We start from the raw sequence: 8,886 nt of genomic DNA, 5'->3' as shown, positions 1-8,886 counted from the left end.
CCATTTTTAAAAGCCCGATTGGAGGGTTGAGCGCTCACATGTTTGATCCTGCCACATTCTTTCTGTGCCTGGTCCATTTAAGGAGTCATTATTCAATTGTTGTCGTTAGTTCCTGCACGTTATTTTGTTTCTTCGTTAAATGTTTTGTTGAACATCAGACAGTTGTATTTCTCGTTTTTGTTATTTCACATTTTATCATGTTAGAACATGTCATAGTTGACTATACGATATGAGAGTTACCCATTATGGAAAGCCGTACGTTGGCAAATATTTGCTTACATTCACGTCTCTGGTGGATAGTGGTCTCATTAGCTATCATATGACATGTCCATATTTTTATATAGGAAGCGTGATTCGTTTTCACCGATTGTGACGTACCGGAATGAGACTCATCACCGAATTGGTACTAAGCATGAGTAACACGACGGGTGCCACTAATGGAGCAGCTTCGGTTTTTCTATGCAGTGTTCTGTCTTATCGTCGTCTTTTATTTTGCAATGGCGTTGTTAGTAACTGTCGACTCTTATGTTTTGAATGTCCCTTGGCATCTTCCGCTTTTCAAGTCCTTAATTGCATTTAACAGGGATTTATCTCATTGATATTGTCTTTGATATAGGAAGAACGACCCATTTTTCTTGATTGCCTACCATGATCTGACAACACCCCGTTTTACTATATATTCTAGTGATTTTTACAGTCAATGAAATTCCAGCTTTCAAATTAAATGTTTGAAGGTGTGTATTTATCCGACAAAAAAGGAGAATCTCGGAAGGTCTTTAAAACGGACAGTAGAGTGGAGAGTTTTTAGTTTATTGTTAGACGTATTATTCAATGGTAATTGGCGATTGGTGAGAAATAAAGTTTGGTTATCTCACGTTTGCCGGAATACACATATGAATTTACTTTCAAAATGAAATACAAGAGGGTCTGGATAGGGGTTCCTTTATTTCTTTATTCTTTATTTTATTAAAAACATTTCTCTATTCCTTAGTTTTCTCTATTTTTTTTATAGTTAAGCAACTAAATATTCTCAATTCTTTATGTTTTTGCCTATTTTTCTGTATTCATTATCTGCCCTGTATTCTGCCCTCTATGCCCGTTATTCTTTATTCTGTAATACCCATCCAGACCCTCACACAAATGCGCGAGTCTTTCTTTAAGAATGTCAATCCAGCTATGTTTGTTATAATATACTTAATTGATGCGCAAAATGAATGTTTTTGAATTTAAATACTTTTTCGTTTTTATTTTGCATTTATACTTGAAAATTAAATGAATGAAATTTCTGAATATATCTGTCCATATTTACGTATGATTATTTAAAGTAGACTCAATGATATATTCAGAAAATCGCGTCATCATTTTTTTCATTTCTTCCTTCAAGACTGAGAACTACGATGCATGTGTTTGACATTTGCATCTGCATTTGAACACAAACAGGTAAGACATATTTGATAATATTCTGAACTATTTGATATAACTATAATCTATAAGCATTTGCATAAATAACATTTAAAAACCTTTATAACTAAATTCTTACAGTGGTTATACATTTGAAGATTTTTCCACATTGAAGTGTGTAATTAGTTTAAATAACCAGAATATTCATGCTTCTATGCACATGTATACATGTACCAGTATCGACAAATAGCAAACAATGTATTTTGCATGAGTGGAGAAAATAACACAGTTCGTGCAACAACATGTAAAGGTTCGTAGGTTAGTTTTGGCATAATATTTTCGTACTGTAACGGACAAACCCGCATTTGAACAGTACTTTAAATTTAAAAGTAAAACAAGCTTAGGTACACTATTTTACTTGATGTATTGAGACTGACTAGTAAAACATACAAGAAATTCAATTGATTGACATTTGAGTGTCAACAGGTATTCAGAAAGCAATTTGAAAAAAAACCGCGGCAACCTTAATTAAATTGAACATTTTTCTCTCATTCATCAGATATAATGAAATATATTTGTCAATTATCAGTCATGCATTTTTTATCTAGTTTCATACTATTATTTCTAGTAGGGTAAAGTTGAAAAATGAAAACAACACGTTATAAACCCTTTTTTTTTTTAGCAAATTGACTAACTTGACCTAAACTTTCAAAAATAATTTAAGAACATATATATTGGTGTTGGCCCCATTCATTAAGAAATTTTTTAAATAGCAATCGGGAACACAGATTGTTTTGTATCTGCAGTAATGTTAACTGGTAATAAGATGTGAAAAATATAGTATGTATAATAGTGTAACATTAGTGTATATTAATTGTTCATATGACATGATGTAGGAAGGTTTATAATTCAATGCTCTTTAACGGAACATTTAAGAAATATCTGCTATAAATCATGTTCTTGCAAGAACAAATAAAAATTTAACCACACATACATGGAATCACAAACACACAGTACACAGAGGTCGGGCCCATAGAGAAAACATGGCACACTATGTAAACGGACAGAACACAGAATGGTGCATACAGAAGTCGTGAAGCAAAGTCAAACGTATTAAAGGCTACACAAATTAAACATGAACAGGAAAACCGATACCAGCACATTATTTTCAATTATAAGAAGAATTTTTGACACGTTTTACTAATGCCAACATAATGCAATCAAATCCTAACGGAGATACCAAGTCTAGTGTTATTTTTTCTAAAAGAGGTAAATTATTTTAAAATAACAACACAAATAATGGCAAATTAATCGTTTGTTTGATTCGGAATGTTAAGTCCAAAATGCTTATCATCGTTGTACTTTATTTGGCCTTTTAACCTTTTTAATTTCGTAGACAAAACGCGCGTCTGGCGTATGAAATTCTCATCGTGGTATCTTTGACGAGTTTAATTTTAATACCGACAAAACTCTAACCACAGGTACACTTGACAAAATTCTTACCAGATGTACAACTTCACAAATAATGGTCTCTAAGTATAGATTCTAGGTACTGACGTTGTTTATAATCTTAAATACGTGTTATTGTGTTCTTTATTTTGTCCTTGTACATTTTTAACCTTTATTGTTTAGTCCATTTTTGGTAGTATACTTTTGGCGTGGCTCGGTACTTATACATCCCGCCATTGTGTTATTGTGCTATGGTTAATTTGGATTCTAGTCTTTCATTTTTACTTATGTACTTTGTCTATATAGTGTCTATTGTTTAAATAGTTATTTTTTTATAGTGATTAAGATTATATTACAATGTTGACTGCTCTATCTCAATTTTTGATATTTTTACCTATTATGTCTGTTTGTTTTACTCACACATTGTTGTCAATATAATGGAATTCTATGCGAGTGTCATACAAGTGAGAGGTTTAGCTACATTTGTAGCTATAAAGCCAGGTTTAAACCACCATTTTCTACATAAGGAAGTGCCTGTACCAAGTCAGGAATATGACAGTTGTTTTCCTTTCGTTTGATGTGTTTGAGCTTTTGATTTTTCCGTTTTATAAAGGAATTTCCGCTTTAAATTTCCCTTGGAGTTATTTTTGTTATTTTACTTTTTACTTTTTTAAAACAGTCCCCGAGGATATCATCAGCTCAGTAATCAGTACTTTGGTACTGAAATGATTTATTACTAACCTTTCTTAATTGTAGATTTATAAATTATTAAGAAACTTAAGTTTCAACTCCCTCAGGCAAAGTCGACCTCTTATGGATGTGTCTATTATTTCTTCATCCTTTTTGATCGTAAAGCTCCTCAACTATTTCGGTTCTCATACATCCTTGGTTCCGCTTTGGGCGTTCCTAATGAAGGTAAATCCAAAAAAAGCGCTTCGGACCCATGCAGTTTATAATGTATTGTTTTCATTGTTTATAGTAATAGGTCGATACCGCTGCTGGTGGGCTATCAGTCACAGATGGTATTATAAGCTCAGTAGTCAGTACATCGGTACTGACATGATTAATAACAAACTTTTCTTAAATGGTGGACTATCAGTCCCAGAGGGTATTATCAGCTCATTAGTCAGTAATTTGGTACAAAGTATAGTCCACCAGCAGGGGTATCGTCCCAGCGCTTTAAAATTGAAAACATTCTAAAAATGTCTTACGCACGAAGCGCTTTTTCTGGTTTTACCTTCTTTAGAATTCTTAAAGCCGAATATCTGAAACCGAAGGATGTATTAGAATCAAAACAGTTGAAGGGGTATATATATCCTTCTAACATGCTTAAGGTCAATTTTGACTGAAGGAGTTCAATCTTAATGATTTATAAATATATAAACGGACCATTTAAGAAAGGTTTGTTATTAATCATGTCAGTACCGATGTAAAAATAGCATCATGTCCAATTTCATTGCATACACGTTTTCTTATTTCTATTTATATATGCATATTTCCATCCCGGAAGTAACTCAGAACGAGGCTACTACTTCAGTGGCTACATTCATTCATATTGACATATGGGTATAGCACAAATTTAGTTTCGATTATTATCCAACAAAACGCATGACAGTGATAAACAATTATTATGTGTGATGCCGATGGATTTAACAATATAATTAAAAAGAATATTGACTTGATATTTTCTGTTTTTCGAATGACACTCAGACTTAGAAGGTGTAAAGATGGGACTTTTTAACAAGCCCAAACTACACTTCTTTCCGCCCACTTTCTTAAGGAATCCAGAGTTGGGATCTCGGGTGCCATGCCATGAGTTCATCATATGTCACAGGTGTACAGTACAGGTGATTGAGTTTCGCAATTTCAGGTCTCGTTTGAAGTTGCAAGCTTCAGGTGTCACGCCACATGGGGGATTGATAAGTCCCTGATAAGACATAGTTATTACGCAATATTACTTCATAAGCTCTTTGTGTACATCCTGGATGTTGGTTTTGCCGAGAGCACAGGTGAGATTGGAATATATTATTGTTACAGTAATACAGGTACAACTACCTGATCATATGTTTAATGAATAATGTATTACGACCATAAAATACCCTATGCACCACCAATTAAATACCCTAACCAGTGTTGATAACTAATAGACAACCTGTATATAGATCTTATCTTTATTGCTTTTAAGAATATGCAGATATAAAAAGGTTTATAACAGATGCATTTTTTAAATTGACTTCTTGAGATGAAAAGTAATACTTCTGTATGCTTGCAAGTCTATAACTTCACAGGAAATTGTTAGCCAAAAAGCAGAAAAAGCAAACAAGGAAATGATACGAGAATGTGAATCATAAGTCTTTTACATTCTTATATTGAACATCGAATATTTAGTTGGTAAAGATTCAGATGATGAAAAACATTTCTTTTAAAATGGATACTTTATAATAAATGAAGAAAGTGTCGTTAACCATACGGCCTCCAACAATAAGAAAATCCCATACCGTTTTTTCGGCTATAAAAGTTCTCAAGATGAAAATGAGAAACAATTTTAACGAAAAAACTAACTTATATATAACAAAATAATTTCCGCAGAAAAAATTTAACAGATATGAACCAACGACAAACACTGATCTATATGCACCTGATTTACGACAGGCACATTCAAAATGTTTGTGAGCGCCTAGTCTAACTCAAAAGATCGGTACGAAGTAGAGAAACCACTAACGTTAATACAATAGAGACAAAGCACAAATACTGTTAGCTAGATCAAAGCCAAGTACAGCTAATACACAACTCATGTTCTCGAAAACTGAAGTATGTTACATGTAAACATTTTCCTGCTCAGTCCGATCAAAAATCTAACATTTATTCAAATTACACCTTTTAGAAGAAATATTTTGAAAAAGAATATTATGTGTTGCGAATATTTTCCTGGACTCAAGCGTTTTGCTGGTAGCAATAAACAAATTGATTGCTAAATGATATTTGGAAAAGAGGGGTGGAAATAAGTGAATTTGAATTTACTTTGTGTAATTTCTTAAATTTGAAGTTAGATTTATAAGGGTCTGGATGGAATAGCATACTTTAGAAGTGTAGTATAACTATATTAATTATTTCAACATAAGATAGTTTTTCTTAAAAAAGTATGGTTTTAAAAGGTAAATAACATAACACGTGACTAAATCACACTACAGGTGCCTCCTTACCTTTCACCTGGTCAAGTATGCTATAGGTGTCAAAATTTAATTACTAAAACAACAGCCTCCAATAAATGTTTTGTATTGTGTAATTTTATACATTAGGTGAGACGTAAATAAAATATTGAATTGAATTGTTTACATAAAAGGGGGAAAGTAATAAAATTGTTAATTGAATATCCTAATGCAGAAATAGTGTGATAAAGGATTTTTCACTATACGAATCCTTTGTGTGATGTATGGTTTTCAACCAAAAAAACTATAAGCATAACTTTTGGTGATAATTTATACCTATTAAAAGTCTATACATAACAAAAAAATTTGCAAACGCCTAATTTGACTTTTATTATCGTTTTTTTTTCTGCTTCTGGCGCACACAAAATTATACCATTAATTATCAGAGAGAAAAAAGAACAATTTGATCATTAATAATTAGAAATTTATATTTTTAATCATGATTGAAAGTAGTTTTATTTAAATAAAAAAAATGCAGAAAGCGGTTTATAAATTTTTTTCATCAAACCAAATATGTATGGTAACAATCCGATCGGTATTGTCTGAAAAATCGTCGTTGTTGGACTCTTCGCATAAAGAATTAATATCCTTTTCTTGGTTATTTTCCACACACAATGGATCAAATTGATGAGGGCGATTGTCTTTATAGTTTGTCAGTAATCGGGAAAAGTGCTGTCAATACCGTCCATAGTGTATCGACATCGTCCAGTTAGAGACATTTTCCCAGTTGTAACCACTGACGTAAGCACGATCACGTGATCGTTATCTAATTAAAAATCATTCATTATGACAAGCGCTGGATTTTTTTACCAGAAAAATGCCGATTGATCAGGTTTTGATCAGCAAAATTGTACAAAACATGTTTTAAGACTAATATTTATTAATCTAATAAAAAAAAAAAAAAAAAAAAAAATCGTGTCACGTCTCCTTTAAGCTGCAGATGTTTAGATATATTTTCTGTAAACAATGCAAAATTTTCGTAATTATCTAAAAAGTAAAATCACAAAAATACTGAACTCCGAGGAAAATTCAAAAAGGAAAGTCCCCAATCAAATGGCAAAATCAAAAGTTCAAACACATCAAACGAATGGATTACAACTGTCATACTCCTGACTTGGTACAGGCATTTTCTTAAGTCCAAAATGGTGGATTGAACCTGGTTTTATAGCTAGCTAAACCTCTCACTTGTATGACAGTCGCATCAAATTCCATTATATTGACAACGATGCGTGAACAAAACAAACAGACACAATAGGTAAAAATGTCAAAATAGGGGTACAGCAGTCAACATTGTGTTATCATCTTAATCACTATAAAAAAAACAAATGTAACGAAGAAGCACAAAAAGGCATACATCAAATTTAACATCCTCATTTTGCTTATAATATACGATTTTATTTATCTGTGTAAAATCAACCCATAAAGGATGGAAGTTTTTAAGTACTGGCGTAAAATCGCGCGTTTGAAATTCGCACAGGTAGACATAAAATAATTTTGTCGTTCAAAGTATGACGGGATACATAAATCACGGTAGGTATAGTGTCCGGCTAGGATCGTGGTTTTTCGAGTGATTTAATCGGGTTTTTTCGAGTGTGACCATTTTTTTTCGAGTAAATATGATCAAAAAATTAAACAAACAGACTTCTTTTCTGCCGAGACGTGATATAGAAGATTGAGTCTAATATACAAGGATATAAAAGGTGTGTTAGTATTTGAGATAAAAAGATATAATCAATCCGACATTATTTTTCGTTAAAAAAGTTTAATTTAGCCTTACAATGCTTTTATTCCAAAAAAACAGAATACAGCCATTTTTATACACATACCAATGCAAATGTCGATGGAAATGCATAAATGGAATCCATATATCCTTAGATATACAGACACTTTACCAAAATTCGTGTTATTGCATTGAAAACGAAATTTTGAGACTAAATTTATTTCTATGTGTTCGGGTTTTTTCGAGAGCAGTCCGAGCTTTTTCGTGTGCGTCCGTGTTTTATCGAGTGATGGTACAAATATCCTATAGCTTAAAATTGTGTCAGTGTATTTACGTTTAAAAACCGTGAAAATGGTTCAAATTATGTACTTTTTATGGCACGAAACCAATGCATTCACCAGTTTGATAATGGTGTACTAACACTTACACTTTATAAACAAGTATCGTTCATTTGTATATATATTGTTGTTTGTCACATCTTATAAATTACATGTACAGTATATATTCATGATGTCAACAATCTAATGTAAGCATAGACAATTTGGATTGAGACGTACGTACATATAGTGTATTAAGCTGATGAGCTATTCATTTCATAGTTAACTATATATGACATTTAATTCAAATTTTATTGTCAATGGGAATAAAAACTGGTCGGATTAAGAGTATGTTTTTTATTTTGTTATTAAGGATTTTTTTTTGTGGGGGCAGGGGGCAGACCTATTTAAGTAGAATATTTTTTATTACATAATATTTTTCTGATTCTTCTCTGCTGTCAAGTAGGTTTTTTACTCCGTTTTTTAATAAACAGCTGCGACATGGGCGCATGATACGCCCGTCGCGTTTTCAAAGAATAAAATTCAATCGCTTATGGTTGTGGCTTATTGTCTATTTTTTGCATGAATAGAAATTTCTCGTATCACACTGCACGGAGTGCGAAACGAAAAAGTGATACGAAAATCTGCGTTAATTTGATTTGCTTATCCAGCGTCATAAGACGATATTACGACATTTCCATTGGCTATTCGTTAGGTCATTGATGACCTTCAAAGGTTACGACGTTATTACACATTTGTACATTTCGTGTGCAAAATACTAGAACAACGA

Source organism: Mytilus californianus, unplaced genomic scaffold (genome assembly GCF_021869535.1).
Source record: "Mytilus californianus isolate M0D057914Y unplaced genomic scaffold, xbMytCali1.0.p SCAF_12, whole genome shotgun sequence".
Classification (NCBI taxonomy): Eukaryota; Metazoa; Mollusca; class Bivalvia; order Mytilida; family Mytilidae; genus Mytilus; species Mytilus californianus.
The sequence above is the reverse complement of the archived record's forward strand: the minus strand, read 5'-3'. Positions refer to the sequence as shown.